This window comes from Crocodylus porosus, unplaced genomic scaffold (genome assembly GCF_001723895.1).
Source record: "Crocodylus porosus isolate Cpor-Errol unplaced genomic scaffold, CroPor_comp1, whole genome shotgun sequence".
Taxonomy (NCBI): Eukaryota; Metazoa; Chordata; order Crocodylia; family Crocodylidae; genus Crocodylus; species Crocodylus porosus.
In genome coordinates, this window is record NW_017728906.1 from 58,918,573 (window position 1) to 58,931,173 (window position 12,601).

At 40.0% G+C, this 12,601-nt stretch overlaps 1 long non-coding RNA gene across 1 annotated transcript in view; it reads right to left on the bottom strand.

The window, feature by feature from the left end:
- LOC109305943 overlaps positions 1-12,601 on the bottom strand; it is a 20,932-nt gene that overhangs the window by 886 nt on the left and 7,445 nt on the right. Inside the window, exon 2 of the long non-coding RNA XR_002099776.1 lies at positions 4,785-4,788. This is a non-coding gene — a long non-coding RNA (uncharacterized LOC109305943). The remainder of the gene's footprint in view (positions 1-4,784; positions 4,789-12,601) is intronic.

Sequence of the window (12,601 nt, forward strand, 5' to 3'; positions counted from 1 at the left end):
CCAAGTCAAATCAGCCAAATCAATTCCAAATCTGTGAGTCATTCAAGATCCATATGTGGTCCTACTACTGGCAAGAAGCCTCCACCCCAGGGCTTCAGATGCTTCCAAATTCTTTGGCGGCCATCCCACATGAAGACCCAAGCCTGGAGGCATGGGGTTCAGATGCCCCCAAGTTTCACTTGCCCTCAGCCGTATGGCCACAGGAGCAACCTAGGGAAGAGTCTCCCAATTCTATGAAGTCTATGTATAGCCAAGATCTTCCTAGTGGAAGTGAAAGTGGGAGTTTAACTGTGCATTACCTTGGTCAGAGTACTATCCCCTACCACACCTGTGGTTTTCCCCAGCCAGTAGGAAAACCACCTTGGTGGTCGTGGTAGTTCCTCTCCAATTGCTGCCCTTCCCTTTACTGAGAACCCACAAAACGTTTTCCGACAGCTGTCAGGAGGCGACCAGTGTACTACTGCTTCCAAATTTGGAGATGCATGATCAAGTGATTGAAATGCACTGATAAAACATGCTGGCATGATGTGTTTGCTGTCAGATCAGACAGTTTCCTCTACATCTATACCTCCCTTCTGCACCCTGCCATGTTCCTTTAAGCCATGCTGCCCTCATTATCCCATGCTTTCTCTTTCCTCAGGCTCTCTTCCTCAACCAGCTATTCAGCTGTTGATAGGGAAAATTTAAATCTCTGTTCCCAGATACCCCTCCCCAATTCACTCCACCTCACTGTCCTTTCACGTCTCTCTCACACACTCTTTTTCTTCCAGCCCCGCTTTGCAGTTTCTCAGTTACTTTTTTGGGCAATAGTCATGATCTGGCCAACTAGTTGCAAAACTCATCTCAGGCATATGACTAGATGTGGTAGAGCCTATATATGTCACCTAACTTACATTAGAGAGTATGTCCTTAATTCAGTGAATTTGAAAATTAAGTATATGAAGTAATAGAAAAAAAATCAAATAATTTCATTCCCCTACCTGTTTTCTGCACTGAAAGAATAATTGTTCACATTTTTAATTATTATTTATAGTATGCCTTGTACAGGAAACATGGGAACTTTTCCATGTTTCATAAAGTTATCTTTATATCAAAAGACAACTTACTGCAGGCTGTGACAGTAGTGTTAACATCTCTAAGCTAGCTAGTTCGGCTCCAGGTAGCAGTCTAACTGCAGCAGCATGGAGCTCAGTGTGGGCTGCAAAACGTGTCTAAGAAAGTTTTGCAAGATGACTGCTGGTAAATTTTCCAGCTGCCAACCTGTATGAAGCTCCATCTCCATGCAGCTGTGACTATTGTCAGCACTACTTAATCTAGTAAGCTTAAAGCTAGCTCAAGTATGTCTATAGAGTAATCATAGCAGTGGCTGCAACATAGATATCCCTCAAATAAAGAAGTTTAGTTGGGAGGAGTAGAAGGCTGGGCAGGCTGGCAATAAATGTTCAGAGGGACATGAATGTTTGTAGGTAACAACCTACTCTGTTGTTTCTTTTGACATGTTGCCTATGAAAACTGATACCTCTGAACCATTTAGTCTCTAAGGACATCCATACAAGTCTATACTCTGAGAGCCGCTCTAATTAAAGCTCTTGCAAAGTCACGTGTATTCAGCATCCTGTGCTTCAAAATGTGGTAGGGGCGCTTTAACTAAAACTCGTTCGAGCTTAAAGTGCCTCCGCCGCCATTTTGAAACGCGGGGACACTGATACATGTGACATGGAGGCTGCTGGAGTGTGTTAATTTGTCGATTACTCAAGTCTGCTTTGATGTGTGCTAATTAGCTGGGATCTGTCACGTGTTAAGACAGTCACTCTAAGGTGCCACCTTGCCCTACATTCTGCCTGACTTCAGACCAACATGGATAATCACCTGTCCACTCTTAAGAGAAGAAAAAGCACTATTATAGTACAAAATAATGGCTAGATTTAAGAAATTATTTTTCCCTTAATTTGGTAAGCCTCCAACTAATGGATGGATATAATTATCCTTTGCTAATAAAATGCTTTTTTTTTTTTTGCATCACAATAAGCCAGTGATTCTCAATCAGGGTTCTGTGGTGCCATGAGATTCCTTTAACAATGCTGCAGAGTGTTGTGCAGTATTAGTACTGTTATATGTGCAAACACATACATGTAATTCACAAGATGAACACAGAGAATTTAAATAGGAATCCACAGCATCAAAAACATTTTGACCTGTTGTGGTCTTTCTGGATTTTTGCAATGAAAGAATTGCTTTGTTATTTTTCTCTAGTTTAGAGTCAAGTGAAAGCAAGGAACTCATATTTTGGAGGGGTGCCTTAAGTCTAAAGAAGGTTGGAAACCCCTGGTCTGAATACTTGAACACAGTCAAAAAAAGACAAATTCTGATCCCTGGACAGAGCTTCTTTCAGGCTCAGGTCTATTTTAATGTACGTATGCAAGTAAATCAGGACTGAAGAAAGCAACAGCAGGGACATCTCTAGTTGAATTTCCTGGTCTTAAGGGGACTCCATCTTTGGAAACTGATGTCAGATAATGGCAGAAAAAAACCCAGAAGCCTACATTTAGGAAGGAACTATTCAAATTGTGTTTTTGTTCAATACTGCAACTAGGGTGAAGCAATGAGAGTAGAAGCCCTGGGCCCTGATTCTGTGTGGGGGGAGAAGGGAGTGGAAGACTAACAGCTGCCACAGCAGCTGCATGATTGTGCCAGTGGCACTGTGGCAGCTGGATGTTGCCACTGCCCCTATATGTCCTGCTGCCCTGGGCACCCTAACTACCTTGTTACACCTCTGCTTTTTCTCCCTCATGGTTTTTGCAGAATACCTTTTGCAGCTGAAATGATCAGTGTGGCTTCATCAAAGGGAAGCAATTGGTAGCAGTGCTGTTCAGTGGTAATTCATAGGGGGTGCACGTGCACCCCCTGAGGGTGCCAGTGCACATCCCCTGACTGGCCCCACTTGCTGCTTAGGTGACAGGCAGGCAGAAGCACCGGTGTCCCCCCTGCAAGTGCCAGCCAGGGAATGAGCACTGTGGCACACCCAGAAGTGGCTGCAGCGATCAGCCATCTCATGACTGGCCACAGGGGGAGACCCAGAGAGCGGGATTGCCTAGGGAGGACCCCTCCCTGCTTGCTGACTGGTCACTGGGGGGGGGGGGGCACTTGCCCCCCCTAAGGTGGCACCAGTCGCCCATGGAGCTGCTCAGAGGTGTGGATCCTATTAACTTTTTTGATCTCTTCCTCATTCTTTCCTTAACTCTGCCCTATTCAGCCCTCTGTCTTGCAGAGGGATTTGTTATGATTTCTCTCAGGCTGTATTTATTCCCGAAAATTATAATAATTTAACAGAAACAGTGTTAGTTAAATCATTGTATCCTTTGGTGTGGATACACTTAATTTAAGATTTATTTGAATTGATTTAACTACATTAGTTTCTAAACTGATTTAATGAAATTGGAACAATTTCTCATATAGATGAAGCTGCAGTCAGAAACCCCAGTCCCTTTCTCATATACTGTCTTTGTGAGTGATTAGATTAGCTATAGAGAGGGTGCAGACAGAAGTTACGTTTTTTGTGTGATCGGCCCCCTAAGCTCTCTATAGCTGTGCTGTGACACGTGCATGGCTGCTGAGAGCTTTTGAAGTGGCCAATTGCAGGAAAAATTAACACTCATCAAATGAGGTATCAGATGAAAGGACTTTTCTTTAGAGCATCTAAGGGAACTTGTGCTCCCTAGGATTAATTTATCACACATTTGGGGCTGGGATGATGCTGCCCAGCCCTGCCCCTACAGCTGTCAGCAGGAAAGGAAGGGCGAGGAGGGAGGCCAACAGCAGAGAGCTGCCAGCTGGGGTTTGCCTGGCCTAAGCTGGAGGTGTGGGGACATGGATCAGAGCCCCCCACCTCCTCCTGCCACCTCTTCTCCAGCTCAGGCCAGGCAAGCCCCAGCTGGTAGCTCCCTGCTTCTGGCTTCTCCCTCCCCCATCCCTTCCTGCTGACAGCTCCAGAGTTGGGGAGAGGGGCCGCCTCTTAGCTGGCTGCTCCCCTTCAGGCAGGCTCAATTTCCACCCCCTGACCCAACAGGTGAACATCTGTTGAGTTAGGGGCAGGGCTGTCTAGTTCATGGTGCTTCATGTAAAGTGCCATTAGTTAAATCGAAGGCCTGTACGTCTGTCAGTGCACAGAGTGATGCAGACTATAAAGCACCCAAGGTTAATTTTGTTACTACCATTATTACTATTATCTTGGAGCTTAGGACATTTTACCTTTTGCCAGGGCGCCATAGTGCCAGAACAAAAAAAGCTACCTCAAACTACTTAGTTTACAAATTAAGTAATGACAAGAAGCAGATGGTTAATAGTGAGACATCCTCTTAAATCACTTCATCCCATGTCCAAAATTAACAATAGATAATGTGTATGAAAGCAGGATTCAAATTTAATTTTCAACATTTTCAGAGACAGCTTTATGTCATTTTGGGCAAGTCAAATCTCTTCTTTCTTTCACTTGCCCTTCCTCTCACCTCCAACTACCTATTAACCATGTGCAGTGATGTGAGGATTACTATCTGGGGCATTTTAAAATCCTCAGGTGGAAGCCAGAGAGTAAGTACAAAACTACTATTAATATTCCAGAAACAGCATCTGGATCCCATATTCCAGTCTCTGGCCCTTTAAAGATGTATTGCTCCCTGTCTTCTCCTTTGCTCTTGCCCCCCCCCTTACTTTTTTCCTATTAGCATATTTGTTCATGGTCTCAGTCTAGGTCTTTTCATTTGCTCCTACATCTTTCTCTCAGGCACCTGTCTCCTATATATTCATATCAGCAGCTTGCCATGTGCTAGCAGTTCTGTTGTTCATTTATACTAAGCAGCAGTATTTCTCATTGCAAGCTCCCTCTGTCATACTAGTGCCAGCTATGGCACAAAAGATCAACTTTCTAAATTCAGAAGATAGCAAGCCAAAGCCTGAGTAATGGGTCTATGACTTCCTGTATGGCTTCCATCCTGTAGATGGAATGGCAAATTATGTACTTTCTCTCAGGAAAAAATAGTTTTGTGGTGCATAACCATAGAAAAATAGCTTATTCATTGGCTAGATCTCCTAACTTTTTTCCATTCCGTCTATGTAGAGTATGTTCCTTGGGTTAGGGCAGGGTTTCCCAACCTTTTCCTCAGTGTGACCCCATTTACACATTGGAATTTTTTGTGACCCCAAAATGATGCAGACATGATCAACAAGTCATAAATATGGCATACCTATATATTGAACAATAGCATTAAACATGCTCTTTTTTGTACATGAAGCAATTCACTCTTGCGTTGCATCTAATGCTGGCAGCATAGAAATACAAAAATGTAGTTATTCAGAATAGAAGCCAAAAAAAACTTCAACAGAAGCCAACAATGCCTCTGCTCTTTGGTTCAAGTTTGGCTTAAATCACAAATGAATTTTTTTTTGAATGTTGAGTAGATTGGTCCATCAACCAAGAACATTCTATTATTTGACTTAATTTATCATGGTTAGCAGACCTCAGTTTTGTGCTTTCCTGCAGCATCAAAGTCAAGTTTTAGTGGGATAGATTTTAAGGAATATGATTGTGCTAAGGATCACTAATATGCAAGGCTGTATTGCTTAATGCTTGGCTGTAGATAATACTGTCAGGCTATCACTTTCATTTGCTAAAAGTCATCGAAAAGTGTAGTCAAACCTTTGTTTATTTGAGACTGAGAGGTTTCAGTGGGAATGCATTTAGATGAGAAACTAAATAAAAAAATAGAGCGACTAAGCAAATAAATTCGGATCATAAAGGAGTACTCTGATAGGCATATAGCTTGCACTTTCTACCACAAGGTCACAGATGTTCCCTGCAGCTGTCTGAAAACACAAAATGAATCATAATGAATGAAAAGAATATGTTTTGCCTGTACTTTTATTCTAATTTATCTTTTGTATTAAATTATCAAGAACCGGGGTGTATGTGTGTATGTATATATGGAATGGAAAGAAATTGTACATCAATAAAGGATATAGGAGAGCATGCAACAGCACCCATCATTATTCACCAGGTCTTAGCTGGATCAACACTGCTTTTTCCTCTATCTTGTATTTTTAAATGTCTATGCATCTATATACATTTTAAGAAAATGTATATTTAAAAAAAAAAAAAGTATAAAATTACATTCTAGAAGATCCAGACACCTTTTTAAGACATGCACGTATTAGCCTAACTTACTCTCTTAATATCTTAATGCTATTTCTTCATTTCCAGCCTTTACATGCTTCACAACCCTAATTTTATCCCACCCTCTCCCTCCATCTGTATCTCCCTCCCCGCTTTTAAGTTTCATTGTCAACTGTTTAAGGTACAGATAGTGATAAAGGACGTAGGAGAGTATGCAACAGTGCCCATCATTATGTGCCATGTTTTAGCATGATTATTGCCTGTAAAGTGCCATTTGTATTAATAGCATTGTAATGACCTCTCAAACATGTTTGCCAGCATTAGGAGTTTGAAGAAGGCTTTGAACCATCAGAGGATGGTGCAGGCTTCCAGTTGAAATAGCAAGGACAAACAGCCTAACTAGTTTTCAGATAAAGCTTGAAAAGTTTGAGAATAGGATTGTATGATGTGGTTGTCTGTAAAAGCAGGTGAGTGGGACTCAGTGACCCTAGAGTGGTCCCTTTTAGTCCCACATTTTGTGTTTGCACAGATGAAGGATACGGCGGTACTATATTACCATGGACTTCTCAAAAAAAATGTTAGGATGTGGGCAAAATCTGAGCCCCTTCCTTTTCAGTCTCACTATTTAAGTTCAAGTGTCCTCATTTCTCGAGGACAGATGGTATCAGCTGAAGCTAGACATGGTGGGTTTGATCCTGTCATGTATCAAGCGACACACTGCTTAAATACTTTGCTAGATCCAGGCCAGAGTTCTCAACACTCTGAGCTTTATTTGAAATTCACCACCAGATCTTATTTTCGCACCTTGCAAGGAAAGCCAAACTCACTCATCCTTCTCCATGAGTTTAGAGTTTAGCCTAATAAATAGTATATAATGCAGTTAAACTTGTGTGAAATGGGTGTAACAAAGAGACAAATCAGTCTCCTTGTGGGTGGAGAGATGACCGAAGGGCAAAACCTGTTTATAACTGAAGAACCTAACTGAATTTTAGGCTAGGTTCAGGTTTGTATGAGTCTATATAATGGAGTATGTATAGAAATTGGAGATATGGGAATGAAATACAGTATTAAAACAAAGCTATTAGCATGAATTTCTGCAGCTGGTTCAGAGATATGACTCCCCTGTCCAAATACAAGATCTTAACACATCATTCTTCAATGAACAGGAAAGGGCATGTGTACCTTGTTTCCTTATGGGGAGAAAGTGTTTGAACTGAACGGTGATCTTAAGATTTAAACTGATTTAATTTATTTATGTTGAAGGAAATGTAATTGTTGAAACAGTGGGCATTATTCCTTTTGGTGGAGTTAATGGAGTTAAGTTAGTGTAAAGGAAAGCAGTATTTATCCTGTTTTTACTACCACTGAAATAAGGTATTTATGTTTTGTAACACCATATCTTGGCCATACAAATACAAATCTCCCATGGCTTGGTATACTCTTTGCCTTAATGATGTACTGATATGTACTTAAAACAGATAATAGTTTATGTTAGAAAGAGGATTGGATAAGGTTGCAGAGTTTTGGTCTACTCTTTCATGCAGTAGTAAAGTAGCTTAAAAAAAATTGATTTATCTAATGTGAAAATATTATGGAAAAAATTATACAGTAAGATCCCCATCACATTTTCTTGGAATGGATCCCTGATATTCAATAACACTCTGAAACTGGCATGTGGTTTTATCTTTGTAAGTCTACAAGGGTATTTTAACAAATATATAACGTTGCCTGTCATGCATGAGAGAAAATTCATAATGTAGATAATTTTGCTGGAGGGAGGATGTTGGAAAACATCTGTTTCATAAATGTTATTGTACTGGATAAAATGGCCATAATTAAAATTACCAATTAGAAAAGTGATATTCTTTTGGCTCTTGATAAGGCTAGACTGGTGGGAAGAGATGTGTGTGTTGACTACAAAGTGCCTCTGAAGTTTAAAAAAAAAAAAACCATAAGGATGAGAACTGCTATGCAGAATCTTTTGTTGTTGCAAGAAATTTGCTATAGCTCTTAAGCTATGTTAACATTACAACTAACTGGTTAAATTGAACAAGAAGATACTTAAAAACTGCATTCTCTGATAGCACGTAGACTATACCACACCTATATGTTTTTATCGCATAGTTACAAGTATTCTGAGTCCTGGTGGGTGCATCAGAGTTCAGAGGTGAATGAAATTCATGTCCCACTTTGGAGATTATTGTCAATTCCTTACATGGTAGCCAGGCTTACCCTCAACCCCCAAATGTCACTTCTGCTCTATCTGGTTTGACCTTCAACCAACCCATTTTTTCCCAAACCACTTAGCCAGTCAGAGACAATATATCACTGAGGTTTGAAGAACCAGAGGTATGTTTCATACAGATCTTGATGACATCCCAGCCCAGATACTAACTTATCTTTTGCTAGAAATCACGCATACTCATACATAGGACTCCTACGGAAAATTATATCCATATCCTCTCAGGATAGAAGAATGCTAAAAGGTTGATGCTAGTCAACCAATGTGTTTTGGATATATGGGGAAACACTGATCTCTTTAAAGCTGATAGGCCTACAAGCCACCTTCAATTCAAGCAATGAGAAAGCAGTTCAATGTCCCTTTGTTTAGTGATACTTGTACTAATAGAAGCCACTGCCTCAATAAAAGGCGTAAGTAAAAGCTGAGCCACAGTGATGAAATGGGTTTACTTAAAAACGCAGGGACTGTAGAATGAATTTGGTGGCAACTGTTGGTGTATGTATGAAAGGAACCAAAGAGTAAATGGAGAGAATGAATAGTAGAGTGTTTGTGTGTGTGTGTGTGTGTGTGTGTGTGTGTGTGTGTGTGTGTCTCAGAAAAAACTGTAAAGAACATTATCCCCAATGAGAAAATTGTTTATGTTTCCATTACAACTTCCCACTTTGTCCTCACAGATGACTCTTTCAGATTTGGGGGCTCCATATACCTACCAATGAAAGGTCTCAATCTGGTTTATACCTGCCATCAAGCTCTAGATGAAATAGACCTCTGGTTCTTCTTCAAACCTTAGTGATATGTTGTCTCTAATTGACTAAGAGGTTTGGAAAAGAATGAGCTGGTTGAAGGTCAAACCAGATAGAGCAGAAGTGACATTTGGGGGCCAAGGGTAAGTTTGGCTATCATGAAAGGAATTGACAATCATCTTCAAAGCAGGACATGCATTTCATTCACCTCGACTCCTCTCATCCCCTAAGTATATCTCAGGTGCATCAATAACATCTTCATGAAATAGACCCAAGGGAAGCAATATCTAGAGAAATGTTACTAGGACTTTAATAACTTCCACCCCTCCATCAGACTAACTCTGGAATACTCCATCCAGTAGATTAATTTCCTAGACACTACAGTGAAGGTTTGCAATCGTCATATCACCACCACACTTTATTGGAAACCAACTGTCTTCCACAGCTACTTTCATGCCACCAACTTTCTCCACAGATGGTGGGAATTGAAGAGAGCCACTTCCATGCAGTGATCCCTGGGAATGTGTCTGACAGCCAAGAGCTCCTGAATCAACAAAAACACCAAAACACACAAAGATAAAGATACAGACATCTGATATGAAAGAAGACAGATGGTACAATCTCTACATGTAAGAATGAATGAACACTGATCTGCAGGGATCCTGGTTTTCTCTGACAAAAAAAAAAATCCCTAATTTTCAGATTAAAAAAAGTAACCCAATATCCACATTCTTCTGTGATTAAAATGAAACACCACTATTATATAGCTATATATATTAGTGGTGTTTCATTTTGATCATGGAAAAATGTAGATTTTGGGTTACCTTTTTTAATCCAAAATTTTTTTTATCAGAGAAAACCAGGATCCCTGCTGATCTGACATCAGCTGCAGAAAGAGCCTGTGGCAGAACACTTCAACTTCCCTCAGCATTCAGTTGCTGATCTCAGGATTGCTGTTCTCAGGTAGCAACATTTTAATGGGAAATTGCTGAATGAGCTATCATCCATAGACTGCATTGTGTTAAGTGTGGTTTAAAGAGGGACTGAGGATTCTTATCCCATTACCTGGACTAGCTTTTGTGATCCCTTTGTGCCTATGGGTTCTTTGTATACTTATCCCAGTACTGCCCTTCTCTCCCCCTTTTCTACCTTTTGTATTGAAATCACTTACCCCATTTTATCCACAGCTCTATGCTTGTCCTTTCACAGCATTTGATGATGTGAGCTTGAGTTCATAAAAACTCATGCTCTCTATTTATCTCATTTAGTTAGTCTACTACAAGGGCAGGCAATTATTTCAGGCAGAGGGCTGCTTACTGAGTTTTGGGAAGCCATTGAGGGCCCTCAGACAGGCAGCCAGGGGCAGATAAATATTAATTTTCTAAATTTTTAGGGGCCCCACAGGCCAGATAGAATGGCCTGGCAGGCTGCATCTGGCCCGTGTGCCCTGTTATGCCCACACCTGCTCTACTATAAGGTACATATTTACCTTGTCTCTGCTCTCAGAGGAAGCCAACAGAGAAAGAAAGAACTTCTTTTGGACAGAGTACTGACTGGAAAGAAAACTTAGGGATAGGGAACAAGAAGACTGACTCTTGTTGTTAGACTCATTCTGCTATTAGGTAGAAGGACTTTTTGTGTATCCTTTGCAAGCAAACAGGAGGGCACCAAAGAAATGTCTGTCTCATCTAACCAATGTCCCTTCCTAACAGGAACAATTCAGAAAGCCTCCAAATACTTGGCTATGCAGTTGGTCAATGGGCATCAGCTGCAGGTATGCTGGTATCATTAAGCAAGTATTTGTACTTCACAAAATGCTGTCTTTTGTCAACTAAAATTTAAAAGAAGAGCCAATGATGTGTATTTAAAACCTATCTAAATGGCTAAACTGCATCTAAAATGACCATGTTTCTAGACACATTTTTTTTTATTTCAAATTATTTTTTTATCTAAGCATGTCTGTTTGAGATGGAAAATGTTTTGATCAGTACTGGGTAGATGCCTCAGTACACTGACCACTTTTGCATAGTTCACTAGGTGGCAGCATCATGTTGTTCTTATACTTCAAAATGGCAAATGAGAGGATTCTACAATTGGGTTTCTATATCTTTTTTTAATCTATAACAAAAGCTTCTCAGAGGAAAAAATATTTAGTTTTAAAATGTAGGGGTTGCAGGATGGATAAAGTATACTACATACTTCTTAGCAGGAACAATCCCTGCTCCTTGGAAATCTCTGCAACAATAAAAGGAATCAGCCAGTTACATTTTCAAGTTTTCTCTTTTATAGTTCTGAGATGAGACACTATTTCAGTAGCACAAATATTCTTTCAGCAAGAGTAACTTTATAACATACAGATATCTATGTAATCCTTTGTGAATGAGATCAATATCTTTAACAAAAGGTAATCCTTAATTTGAGAAACTGAAATTAACATTTAAATTCTACTTTTTAACAATCCAGAATTTAACCTATTCCTTTGCAATTTAAAAAACAGCTGCCATCTCTCTTTTGGAAGTAGCTTGTTTGCATATTGCACAATGACCTTTATTTCATGTCTCTAAATAGCTTTTTACTGTAGTAGAGATCAGTGTGTTGCCATTTTTGAATGTTGATATCCTCATCCATTCCAGTTTTCTCTGTGGTTTACTCTAGATTTGTAGAGACATTTCAGCTTGTACTGTTAAAGTTTCAGGACTTTCTCCTTGTAGTTTTCTTGTGAATATTGCTGCCCAGGGGATCCCAGAAACATTTAAAACCAAGTGAATCTCCCATTCATTGTCTGAAAAACAAAGGCACTTCTTCTGAAACAGACCCTTCAGAGAGTTAATGTATTCTAAACATCTAATCTAACATTCCTTTTTTGCTGTTTGTCAAGGTATCATTTATCATCGCTGATCTATGCTGAGATTAATCTTCCCATGATCAAAAGCTAGAATTTCTACGTGGGAAGCACAATGTTTAATGCTTTTTCAGTTAGGCATATCTTTGATTATCTTCATCATCATTCTTTCTAGAAATCCCTGTGAAATATCTAATAGCCTATGAATTCAATGCATGGTTGTTGGAATAGTTACTTCTTAAATGAAAGAGTCTTAAGGTACAGCTATTGCTCATTGAGGCAGCCATCTTTCCTTTCCCTCATCTAAGTATATAAAAGAGACTCAATTATGTTTCCACACTTGAAAAACAGGATTAATTCTTTCCAGGTAATATATATATATTTTTAAATAAAGAAAAAACAGTTCTTGAGAGAGCACTCCTCCTTTCTAATGGGCTAGAGCAGCTCCAAGAATGAAGTGATTACCCCCCTGGGGAATGTGGGGACCCTGCAGACACTCTAGGAAATTTGGTCGTCACACCAGATGACAAAGCCAACATATTTAACTGTTTCTTTGCCTCCATTTTCCTGAGCAGGGACTGGAACAGTCACCCCCCCCTCTGGGCCCC